Source organism: Ochlerotatus camptorhynchus, unplaced genomic scaffold (assembly GCF_037179485.1).
Source record: "Ochlerotatus camptorhynchus isolate MF236.1 unplaced genomic scaffold, CSIRO-AGI_Acam_v1.1 ptg000691l, whole genome shotgun sequence".
NCBI lineage: Eukaryota > Metazoa > Arthropoda > Insecta > Diptera > Culicidae > Ochlerotatus > Ochlerotatus camptorhynchus.
The window spans coordinates 113,027-125,408 of NW_027041168.1; the positions used below are offsets into that span (position 1 = coordinate 113,027).

Here is a 12,382-nt window from a genome sequence, read left to right on the forward strand (position 1 = left end):
CCCCTTGCTGATTTGGCTAAACCTCCGACCGTTCTAGTAGGCAGTATCTTGTAAGGTTATTTTAATAACATTGATTGATTTTAGGTTATATATTAAATTTCTCTCTGCAGCATTGGTAGACGGATTGTGCAAAGTGCATTTCACTTGCGGCGGTTTTTCGGTTTGTCTGAGCTTCCGACTGGCGTACAGTCCAATCAAACGGTTTCGAATTGATGATATCACGGAATGGAACGGCTACAAAAAAATTGGACAGCGGTACCTATGAAAAGCTCACTGGTAAGTGTGATGTGTTTTTATTTAAAATCAACTATTTTAAGATGTATGTTTTACTACATTCTCACGTATTTCCACGGCCTTGATTCAAAAAAGATCTCATACAGCCCTAATAAAACTGTTATGGTGATGTTGCTTAACGACGTGTTCCGGGTATCATCCCAACCATTTGTGGAATAGTTCAACCATTTGGGTTATCATTCGTTTATGGTATTTTTATTAGGGAGAGTATTGAAATACATCAGCTCAAAACAAATTTCATTATTTGTGCTTCAGTGATCTCCCGGCTTTGTAAACCATCTATTTACTATTTACTCTCATTTGTCTTAAATTTAACCTGAATTTGTTTCTGCCTCAATCAGGATTGACCCTTCGCCTATAATTTGTTACTTTTACAATTTTAAAGATTATTTAAAATGAAATAACATGTGTTTGAAGTTGAGGCTTGCAATCCGAGGCCCGGAGGGCCGTGTGTCATATTCCGTACAGATAAATACGATTTTGAACATAGTCACATGGAACGGCGCCGGTGGTGATTACCTCTCACCCCAGCAGGCCTGGGTTCAATCCCAGTCGGCGCCGCCGGGATGTTCTGAGGCATAACATCTCTGATCACGCCTTCCTTCGGATGGGAAGTAAAGCCGTTGGTCCCCGGTTCATGAGTTGATGGGTCGATAGATAGGGTCCAGGTGTGGGAGCTACCTTCCTGGCACGTCGGTAGCATTGGTGCTCAGCACGGAAAACAAGATCGACGGAAAAAAAAACAAACCAAAGGGAAAAAAAAGAACATAGTAAAAAAAAAAAAAAAAGAACATAGTAGTAGGGGGCGACCCCGGCATAGTGGTTAACATTCATACCTCTCACGCCAGAGTCACGAGTACAAATCTCACCCGGACAAGTCACGAATGACCCATGAGTGTTAAAGTGACTTTAATAAAAAAAAAAAAAAAAAAAAAAAAAAAAGAACATAGTCACAAGAATTTCTTAACTTTTGCTATTACGTTAAAATGATTAAAACGTAAATATTAAACGACCCGTCAACATTATTTAGTAATATTGGCTATAATGTAAATGGGCAAAATACCTACACTGAGAAAAAGTCAATGATTGTTTCTATGTGTTCCACACATAGATTTTTGCAATTAGATTTATGATATAGTTTCTATATGCCAGACACATAAATCTCACTTGCACATATCATCTCTATATGTGATCACACATACTGTTTATATGACACATAATCTGTATGTGTTTTGTTCCATGATATCTAATTATGTGTGGCCAAATGAATATTATGCTTAATATTTTATAGAAATTTTCTATTAGTTATGTGTGGATTTTTACTAGTGTATAAATGAAACTTACTTTTTTTTTCATTTAAAGGGTTTACATGTCATGTTCAGGATTGTGGCTTATTTATTAAAGGATTCATCGATGAGCTTAAGCACCATTTTGTGACGAGTCACGGAATATTAACAGGCTTACAAGCAGAATTCCCATTTAAATGTTCATTGTGTGGATCAATTTATTCCTACTTCTCAAGCTTCAAACTACACGTACTAAACAAGCATCCATTGACAGACTTTGACTTTCAGTCTAGTCATCCTCTAGATACAGAGCCAACCCAAAATGTCAACGATTGCGATGAATCAAAAATAGAAAATCCATTTTTCTACAAAACGCCCGTTTCATTGCAAGATACCACAAATGCTGTTTCTACCTTGATAACAGATCTCAGGTGTGATGTATCAGTCCCAGAGACTAAATTAAAGTCGTTTATCAATGGATATGTATTCATATCTGAGTGGATTCAACAGTATACAATGTCAAAAATAAAATCTTACCTAACAACGAAAAAAATGCTACATGACGAGGATACGGTACGACTTATCAATGAATTGCAAATTCCTGACTTGACTAGCAACGTTAAGTGTCCAGCAGACAATATTGCATATTTATCTGGAAAGGCTGGATGCTCAATACCAGAGCCTAAGGAGATTGTCTTGGGAAAACACAAACAATTGAAACGGGTCGTAGTCTGCCGCTCAAGAGGAAGAAAATTTCAGCGAACATTTCGGAAGCATGAATACATCACGAGAGTAAAAATCCAAAAAGATGTATTTCACTACATATCGATTTTAGAGACACTGCAACTCATCATGTCCAATCCTAAAGCAAGAGCGATGGTTGAAAATGAAACAACGAGTACCGATAGTTCAATAGTAACGTTCAAAGATGGTGAGCACTTCCAAAATCATCCTTTTCTCCAACTTCATCTGAATTGTCTAAGGCTCTCAATTCACATTGATGAGGGGGAGTATGTGAACCCACTCGGTTCGCGCAAAAGCAAAAATAAAATGACTAACATCTGTTTCAAAATTGAAAACTTTGATCCACGAATCAACTCATCACTAGATCGCATTCATTTGACATTGATGGTAAAGTCAATTGTGCTAAAAAAATACGGGTAAGATCAAAGTAACTGTCCCATTTGTGGACCTTTAGCTATAATTTATAATAAAATAAAACAGCAAAAAAGGTTATCTTCCATTTAATTCCACTTAATTAAGTGGAATTAAATGGAAGATAACCTTGTTTGCTGTTTTATTTAAGCATTCCGCTAACAACCCAATTTCATTACTTCATTATAATTTATAAGTTAACTCATGATTTTTACCAATAATAAACAGTCATCTGATACATATGCTTGAGCCAGAGTGTATTCATCCCACATTAGGCGATTCAAAAAGTTCTATGGGACTGTCCATAAACTACGTAGATAGTTTTAAGGTATCTCAAACCCCCTCCCCCAGCGTAGAAAATCGTTTATACAAAAAAAATCTAAAGCGTGTTCTATGTTTATTTACAACCCCTTTCTATAGGGATTGATTCTCTTCGTCAATTTCCTTTTTCGTTACTTTACTAAATTAACCAGATTAATATTTTTCGCTAGTGCAAGCTAAGTATCGCAGAGTTTTCCGTTGTTTTTAAAAGGTTTGTTAACAAGAATATTTTTCACCGAAAATAAAAATAACTTTTCTGTCATAATCCTGATCCTGTCACTCATCTGACGCGTTGCGGCAAAGTGACAGCGAAATCTATTGTCTACGGATCTAATGTGGGTGGCCCTTAAGAGAAGTTCCAGAGACGCATCAGTTTGAGGGAGAAAATCTCTAAATGAACAAAATAAATCTTTGAATTGTTCATCCTGTATTGATCCATTATTAGGGTAAAATTCATGCTATTGTATGATTTTTTTTTATGTTTTAAATGAACGGAAGTTCAAAAAATACAATTTTCATCAAAAGTTTTGGTAATAAATCAAGAGTTATACTAATAATTACATTGCCTAGTGGACCAGAATTAAAGATCGTTATTGTTTTTTTCATGCTAGATTTAATTCCTGGCCCACTGAGGTATATACACCGGGGCATTATATGGAAGATTTTTACTAAAAATATTGTATTTTTTATGTCAACTGAAATCAGAACACATATTACTGAATAGCTCTAGTAGTCTCTAGTTTTTTCACTAACTATTTGGTTTTAAATGCTCCGGTGTACTATACTTATCATAGTAACAGCCTATTAATCAGTATTTTTTTCTGTCCTGCTAGGTACAAAAAAGTTCTACAACCTTTAATTGAAGACCTTTCTCGATTAGAGTCAGATGAAGGAATTCCAGTCAAAACAGAGTCCGGAGTTTGGGTTCTGAGGGCAGTACTAGTCCACGTACTAGGTGATACTTTAGCGCTACACGATATATACGGCATGATGGGACCATCTGCTAATATGTTTTGCAGGGTTTGTGAGATAAGTAGAAATGAATTGATTTCAGGACAATTCAGTGATAATTTCCCTATAAGAACTGTTGAGACAGTTCAAAATGCCTTGATTGCTTCGGAAGAATCTCAAAAACCATCGAGCCTCTATGGCATAAAAGCTAGTTGTGCTCTCCACATGCTTAAGTATTTCAGGTGGCCAATAAGCCGAACGCTAGATCCTATGCATGACCTCTTAGAAGGCATCGTCCCAATGGTTCTTAAAAAAATCTTGCAAGCAGTGGTTTTTAGAAGCAAAATAATTACTGAGTACAACATAAATCAGTTGATAGACAATTTTGAATAAGGAGACACTGAGGTGCGAGACAAACCCTCAGCAAACTTCACCAAACTTAACCTAAAAAGTAAAAATAATGGTCTAAGTCAGTCAGCGGCTCAATGCTGGCTACTATTGCGTAGCTTCCCCTTCATATTTCACGAAATTTTGAAGTCCAATGAAAATTATCGAGAGATAATAGCAGCCCTACTTCAAATTACTTACATTAGCTTTTCAAACAAAGTAACACCAGAAATGATTGAAAACATGTCAGAATCTGTCACGAAATTTCATCAGTCGTTTTTTTTTTTTTTTTTTTTTTTTTTTTTTTTTTTTTTAACTCTTTATTTGTTCCAAATTCAAAATAAATTACATTTCATTTTTAACCTAGGTGCTCCAGTTACTACAGTAACTTACCAGCCTTAATTGTTATGATATATATCTAAGTGTTTTTACATTGTTCCTGTCTTGGCAATTCAGTATTTTAAACAGGTTTTTTAAACCTGCATGTCAGTATAACAATTGATAGCTTAAAACTAAATAACTAAAACTAAATCTTATCTAAGTATAAAGGGAATTAATCGTTGCAATTGAGGATTGTAACGATTTTTGCCGGAAATTATTAATTATTTTGTTGGACATTTGTGCTAAAGTCTCAACATTCGAAATTCTATGTACTTCGGTAGTACTGTACCAGGGAGGCAACTTCAAAATCATCTTCAGAATTTTGTTCTGAATCCTTTGAAGTGCTTTTTTCCTGGTAGTGCAACAACTAGACCATATTGGCACAGCGTAAAGCATGGCCGGTCTAAAAACTTGTTTAAATATTAGAAGTTTATTCGTCAGGCAAAGTTTGGATTTCCTGTTTATAAGAGGATACAAACATTTTATATATTTGTTACATTTGGCTTGAATGCCCTCAATGTGATCTTTAAAAGTTAATTTTTGGTCAAGAACTAATCCAAGATATTTCACTTGGTTTGACCAGGAAATTGGAACTCCGTTCATAGTGACTATGTGACTACTACTAGGTTTCAAAAAGGAAGCCCTAGGCTTATGTGGAAATATTATAAGTTGAGTTTTGGAAGCGTTGGGAGAAATCTTCCATTTTTGTAAATAAGAAGAGAAAATATCTAAACTTTTCTGAAGTCTGCTGCAAATAACACGAAGACTTCTTCCTTTAGCGGAAATGCCTGTGTCATCAGCGAACAAAGATTTGTGGCAACCCTGAGGCAAATCAGGGAGGTCCGAAGTGAAAATGTTATACAATATAGGCCCAAGAATGCTACCCTGAGGAACTCCTGCTTTAACAGGTAGTCGATTAGATTTGGAATTTTGATAGTTTACCTGCAGAGTTCTGTCAGTTAAATAATTTTGAACTAATTTCATAATGTAAAGTGGAAAATTAAACTTTTTCAATTTAGCAATCAAACCTTCATGCCAAACACTGTCGAATGCTTTTTCTATGTCTAGAAGAGCAACTGCAGTTGAGTGGCCTTCCGATTTGTTTGAACGAATTAAATTGGTAACTCTCAAGAGTTGATGAGTAGTTGAATGCCCATGGCGAAATCCAAACTGCTCATCTGCAAAAATTGAGTTCGTATTGATGTGAAGCATCATTCTATTCAAAATTATTTTTTCAAAAAGTTTACTTATTGAAGAAAGCAAACTTATTGGACGGTAGCTAGAAGCTTCAGCTGGATTTTTATCCGGCTTCAAAATTGGAACAACTTTTGCATTTTTCCATTTATCAGGAAAGTATGCCAAATGGAAACATCTGTTAAATAATTTTACCAAGAAAGACAAGGTACTCTCTGGGAGTTTTTTGATGAGGATATAGAAAATTCCATCATCACCTGGAGCTTTCATATTTTGAAATTTTTTAGTTATAGACCTTACTTCGTCCAAATCAGTCCCCCAGGAATCATCAAAAATATTTTCGCGAGAGAAAATATTCAGAAAATCCCCAGCAACCTGATTCTCAATAGGACTAGTAAGACCCAAACTGAAATTATGGGAACTCTCGAATTGCTTAGCAAGTTTCTGAGCTTTTTCCAAATTTGTGATCAAAATTTTACCACCTTCTTTAAGCGCTGGAATTGGCTTTTGAGGTTTTTTCAAAATTTTTGTGAGTTTCCAAAAGGGTTTGGAACTCGGGTCTAATTTAGAAACATTATTTTCAAAAGTTTTGTTCCTCAGGGCAGAGAATCGCTTTTTAATTTGTTTTTGCAAATCCCGCCAGATAACTTTCATGGCAGGATCGCGTGTTCTTTGAAATTGTCTCCTACGGACATTTTTAAGACGGATCAAGAGCTGAAGATCATCGTCTATTATAATTGAATCGAATTTAACCTCGCATTTTGGTACTGAGGCAGCTCTTGCTTCAACTATAGAAGTAGTCAGAGATTCAAGAGCATAATTAATTTCATCTTTGGTTTGCAAAGGAATGTTTGGATCGAAGTTATATTCCATAAATGTTCGATATTGCTCCCAATCAACCCTATGGTAATTGAAAGTAAAGCTGTTGGGATTAGAAATTATTTCTTGGGATATTTCAAAAGTTACTGGAAGGTGATCAGAACCGAAGTCAGCATGGGTAACCAATTGGCTACAAAGATGACATGAATCAGTTAAGGCCAAATCAATAGTTGAGGGATTTCTTGCAGAAGAAAAGCATGTTGGGCTGTTTGGATATTGAATAGTGTAATAACCTGCAGAACAATCATCAAACAGAATATTACCATTGGAATTGCTTTGAGCATTATTCCATGAGCGGTGTTTTGCATTAAAATCACCAATAATGAAGAATTTAGACCTATGACGGGTAAGTTTCTGAAGGTCACCCTTGAGAAAATTCTTTTGCAGGCCTACGCATTGGAATGGCAAATAGGCAGCTATAAACGTAAGTTGTCCAAATTTTGTTTCAACAGAAACTCCCAAAGTTTCAAAAACTTTGGTTTCAAATGAAGAAAGTATTTTGTGTTTGATTCGTCTATGAATAATGATGGCAACGCCACCACAGGGTCCATCAAGACGATCATTTCTATAAATTAAATAATTTGAGTCCTTCTTAACCTTATGGCCAGGTTTAAGGAACGTTTCAGTTATAACGGCAATATGCACGTTATGAACTCTCAAAAAATTAAATAGCTCGTCTTCATTATCTTTAAGAGATCGAGCATTCCAATTTAAAATGTTTAATGCTTTAAAATCCATTACTGAATTTTAAAGTCATGACAATATTATTTGCAAATTTTACTCCAGTTTGAATAGCATCAAACATGGAGTTAGATTTAAGCATATCAGAAATCATGTCAATTAATGATTTCTGTAAAAATTCCATTTTAGGGGCAGTAATGCTTCCTAAGTCAAAATTGTCAAAATTTCCGTTAGAATTACTTTGGTTAGTATTTTGATTTCTACCCGCTGCAATAGCAGCATAGGTAGCTCCATTAAGTCGCTGAACATTGTTAGCAGCGAGGGGAGTAGGTACAGATGAAAGATTTGAAGCAGGGGTGATATTTGTACCTACGGGTACGAATGTAGAATTTGTTCCTCGCTGACCGTTGTTAACAGCAGAGGAATTTGTACCTGGTCGGAAACGTGGAGCGTTTCTTACCTGTCGGTTAGAACGAGATTGTAGGATCGCTTTGCGAGTCTTACATTCCCAAAAATTGGATTTGTGGTTTTCACCACAATTTGAGCATTTAAATTTCTTAGGATCTTCCTTCACAGGACAGTCGTCCTTTGCGTGAGAGGAATCACCACAATTCATGCATTTAGCTGGCATGTAGCAATTTTTAGTTCCGTGGCCCCAACCCTGGCACTTACGGCACTGAGTGAGGTTTTGGAAATTTCCTCCAGTCTTCCTGAAGTGTTCCCACTTCACTCGGACATGGAGCATAAGGCTAGCTTTTTCTAAGGCCTTAAGGTTGTTTAGTTCACTAGACTTGAAGTGAACTAAATAAAAATCATTAGAAATCCCGTTGCGCGAATCGCCAGGACGGGATTTCATTTTCATTTTGATTACTTGGAGTGGCACAACTCCAAGTAATTTTGCCAGTTCATCTTTGATCTGATCCAGGGATTCACCACTGGGCAGTCCTTTCATGACAACCTTGAACACACGTTCAGTTTTGGTGTCGTAAGTAAAAAATTTGTGCTTCTTCTCAGTAAGATACTTGAGAAGACATTTAAATCCGTCCAAGGTTTCAGCCAAAACACGGCATTCACCCCGACGTCCAATTTGTAGTGAAAACTTAACTTTCACGAAATTCAAAAGTTCCATGCGAAGAGCATGGAAATCGGTAGTGGTTATCACAATAGGGGGAATCTTTTCCTTCTTGGCATTAAGCCGGGAAAGTTTACTAGAATTTTTCTTGGATGATGGATCATTCTCATCATCCGTGAGTAAATCAAATTGATTACTCAAATTAATTTCATCAGAAGGGGGGTCAAGAGTTTGCCCCTTTCTTTTGCGTTTAGGCGCCATGGCGGCAGTAAATTTTTATCCAAATCGACTTCCAAGCAGATTACTATAAGAATCTGAAGGATCGAAGAGGAATTTTCCAAATCGATATCCAAGAAGGATTACCTCGGGTAGGGTCCAAACAAGGATCGAAGAGGAATAAGAGGAGTTGAACAAGGTAGAAAATTTTTACAGGTTGAGCACTGAAAAGTGCGATTATGCGATTATCCAAATCGACTTCCAAGCAGATTACTATAAGAATCTGAAGGATCGAAGAGGAATTTTCCAAATCGATATCCAAGAAGGATTACCTCGGGTAGGGTCCAAACAAGGATCGAAGAGGAATAAGAGGAGTTGAACAAGGTAGAAAATTTTTACAGGTTTAGCACTGAAAAGTGCTGTTTAAATTTGTTGTAGCTTTAGGTAGTAGTAACACTTCCTTAAGCAAAAAGCAAATAGATCCGCACGGCAAGAGAGCACGATGCGGACTGATCATCAGTCGTTTAAGATATGTTTCCCTTCTACTAACGCAATAAACAAAATCCATCATATTGCGCATTACGCTCAAGTTTGCCGAGAAAATGGTCCAATTGCTCATTTTAGCTGTATGATATTCGAAGCAAAGTTTAAGGAGTCAAAATCGCAAAGTAAAACATGCAATAATTTCAGAAACTTATCCCTCAGCCTGACAAAAAGATTGAATTTGAAGCAAGTCAATTCAATTTTAAAACATAACTATGTAGTTGATAAACCAATAATCCATTCATCATCATTTATTAACAAAACTTTATTGGACACTGCCCTACTATTATTTGATCTACCTAACGAACTGAAAACAATTGATCGTCTTGAAATTAATGGAGTTAATTTTTGTCCAAGCTTCGTTGTAAAATACGAAAAATGTTCTCTACAATCTTATGGAATACTTCTAGCAACAATCGAACATGATTCTGACATATTTTTTATTATTCAAGAATTGAATATTGTTGAATTTGATACACAACTTTTTGTATACAAAGTGACTATTTCCCCTAATGTAGTAAGAATCATTTTTGAAAATTTATTGAACAGAAGATGTTACAGCTTGTGGCAGTTGGGAAATAACTTTGAAAGCTTTTATTATATAAGTTTGAAATACAATTGTTTATTGATAACTAACATAACACATAACATAACTAACTAACATTAATGATAACTAAATAGGACAAGATTGTAAAAGCATAAAATAAAAATGGTTATGCCATTATATCGTTAACTTTCCATTTTTAATCCGAAACACTTTCGTGTGTGTGTATGTGTGTGTTTTTTTTTTGTTACATACGTACACACACACACATATGCACAGATACACACACAACACGCATACCCATGTTCCTATCTCGTCGAGCTAAGTCGAATGTTATATGACCTGGATCGAAGGCGGCTTTCCAAACGATAGATATATAAATACATATACCATAGACAAACAGACATAACGCATTGAATATATTTCACTGAAAAACATCGTCGCTTAAACACTATCACCATCTTTTGAGTACACTGTTAAGAGCAGCATGCTCGTCAGTGTGGTAATGTGTAAACGTCAAACGCAAAGATGTTGACTATGTGCGCCACAGGCGAGGACTATGAAACATTTAAATTAATTTGAATTCGATGAACAAAATGCGAGTCTTTTATCTGTTTGTATGTGTATATACCTTTCTTTGTAAGATGAGAAAAAGATAGGGTAACAGATATTTGAAACCTTACTACTTACTTATAATTTTATCAGGCAAAAACTTGCTATGACCAAAACTGGCACCCTTCCTCTATCCATAACATTAACAAAAGTCCTTTTTCCTTTTTTTTATTTCAGCAAACCTTATTGATAACGTGTCCCTCTGGGAATTGAATGATGACGACTTGCGTGAAATGGGCATAATAGAAAAAGGTCCCCGCAAAATCATACTCAATCTCATCGAACGACACTTTGAAGACAATGATGTTTCTGAAAACGTGGCAGAAAACAAACAAGACATGTCCGTTAACGAACAACAAAATGAGACGATTCGCTCTATTCTCGCCAAGGAACCAAAGTTTCTTAAAACCTTAACCCGGCAGTTGGATTGCAAGTTGGTTCCAGACTCGAAACAATTACTCCTTATGAACCGTTTGCTTACAAAACATTTCTTCGAACATCAAATTTTACGAGAAAAGAGGTATGTCGTCATTATGGACACTAATTATCCTAATTTTCTTTTATTGCTATTTAAGGTATCCCACTTGGCAGCAAAAGAAAGAGTTGGCTATACAAATATTGGAGGAGTTTCCTCATTTGGAAAAAACTTGAATCTCGGAAAAGGCACCAAAGGAGGTGAGTTCGAAGACACATAACTGATGTTGTACAGGGCTAAAACCGGCAACCCCAATCACTGTTGACTGAGCGCCTATGAATGAATAACTTCTAGGACTGTAACTTCTTTTGGCACAACGGAGGTTTGGGCAAAGGACCTCACACAGGCCTGATCGAAACGAGGGTAAGCAACATGCGGAAGGACTTGCTGCCCGAAGATAGGCTGTTTCGGCGAACTAAGAAGGACATGATTATTGTGGAGGACGAATGCGTTCGACATGCTGCACATCTTGCTGCCCTTATTCCTACAGGTATCATAAACTAATTTCTATTAACAGTGTTTTTTTTTACAGATCATACAGGCATTCGATCGAATCCAGGCAAATATTTATGTAGCTGGTGATTTGAAAACACTACTTCGCGTAGGACTGCTCTTCGACACTACTAGCTGGAATATGGTAGAAGATGGTAAGAAAACTAAATATCGCATGTTAAAATTATACATTTCTATTTTTCCTTATTCAGATTTTGTCCGAGGAGCTTTGAGGCTGATGAAAAAGCTGTCAAATAAAGGCATCAAGCGAACCATAACATTGGCAAATGCTAGCATGGAGGAAATTGCCGCTGCACCTTTGATTAGATGGACTAAATACACGCAAACAGACATTGGATTTGATGAGAAGCTTGCGGTGAAACAATCATCCGCAACATTTGTTGGACCACACATCATCTGTGTAGCTGATCGATACAAACAAGGCAATATGTACGTTGTCTTCAATCAAAACGTCATTCCTTGTGGCGATTCAAGCACACGAGCTATCGAGATTTTGTTCAAATCGTTTTCTGTACTTGGCTTGAAAGTACCAATGTTGCTCCGGAAACTCAATGACATGATATCGGTAAATGTCTGGGGAACGAAACATTACAGTAAATGTAAATCCGTCACAGAGCTAACTGTGCGATACAAGGAATTTTTGAATAATTCAACAGTCGAATGAAATGTGAAAATTTTTGTATATTGATTTGGTCAATAAAAATTGATTTTCAGTGGTCAATTAAAATTGGTAAAAACTGTATTTTTATTTGTTTGATGATTGAAACAGCATGTTTTTTTTCCGTTTGGTTCTTCTTCATTGTCAGAAGAAATTATTAGAGATTCATATATCTCGTAAATTCTTTGTAAACGGCATCTATTGATCTCTTTACCACCTA

The 12,382-nt window shown here is 36.1% G+C and overlaps 1 pseudogene; it reads left to right on the top strand.

The window, feature by feature from the left end:
- The first annotated feature begins 212 nt into the window (after positions 1-212).
- LOC135714679 (uncharacterized) lies at positions 213-12,168 on the top strand (annotated as a pseudogene).
- Positions 12,169-12,382: the final 214 nt, after the last annotated feature.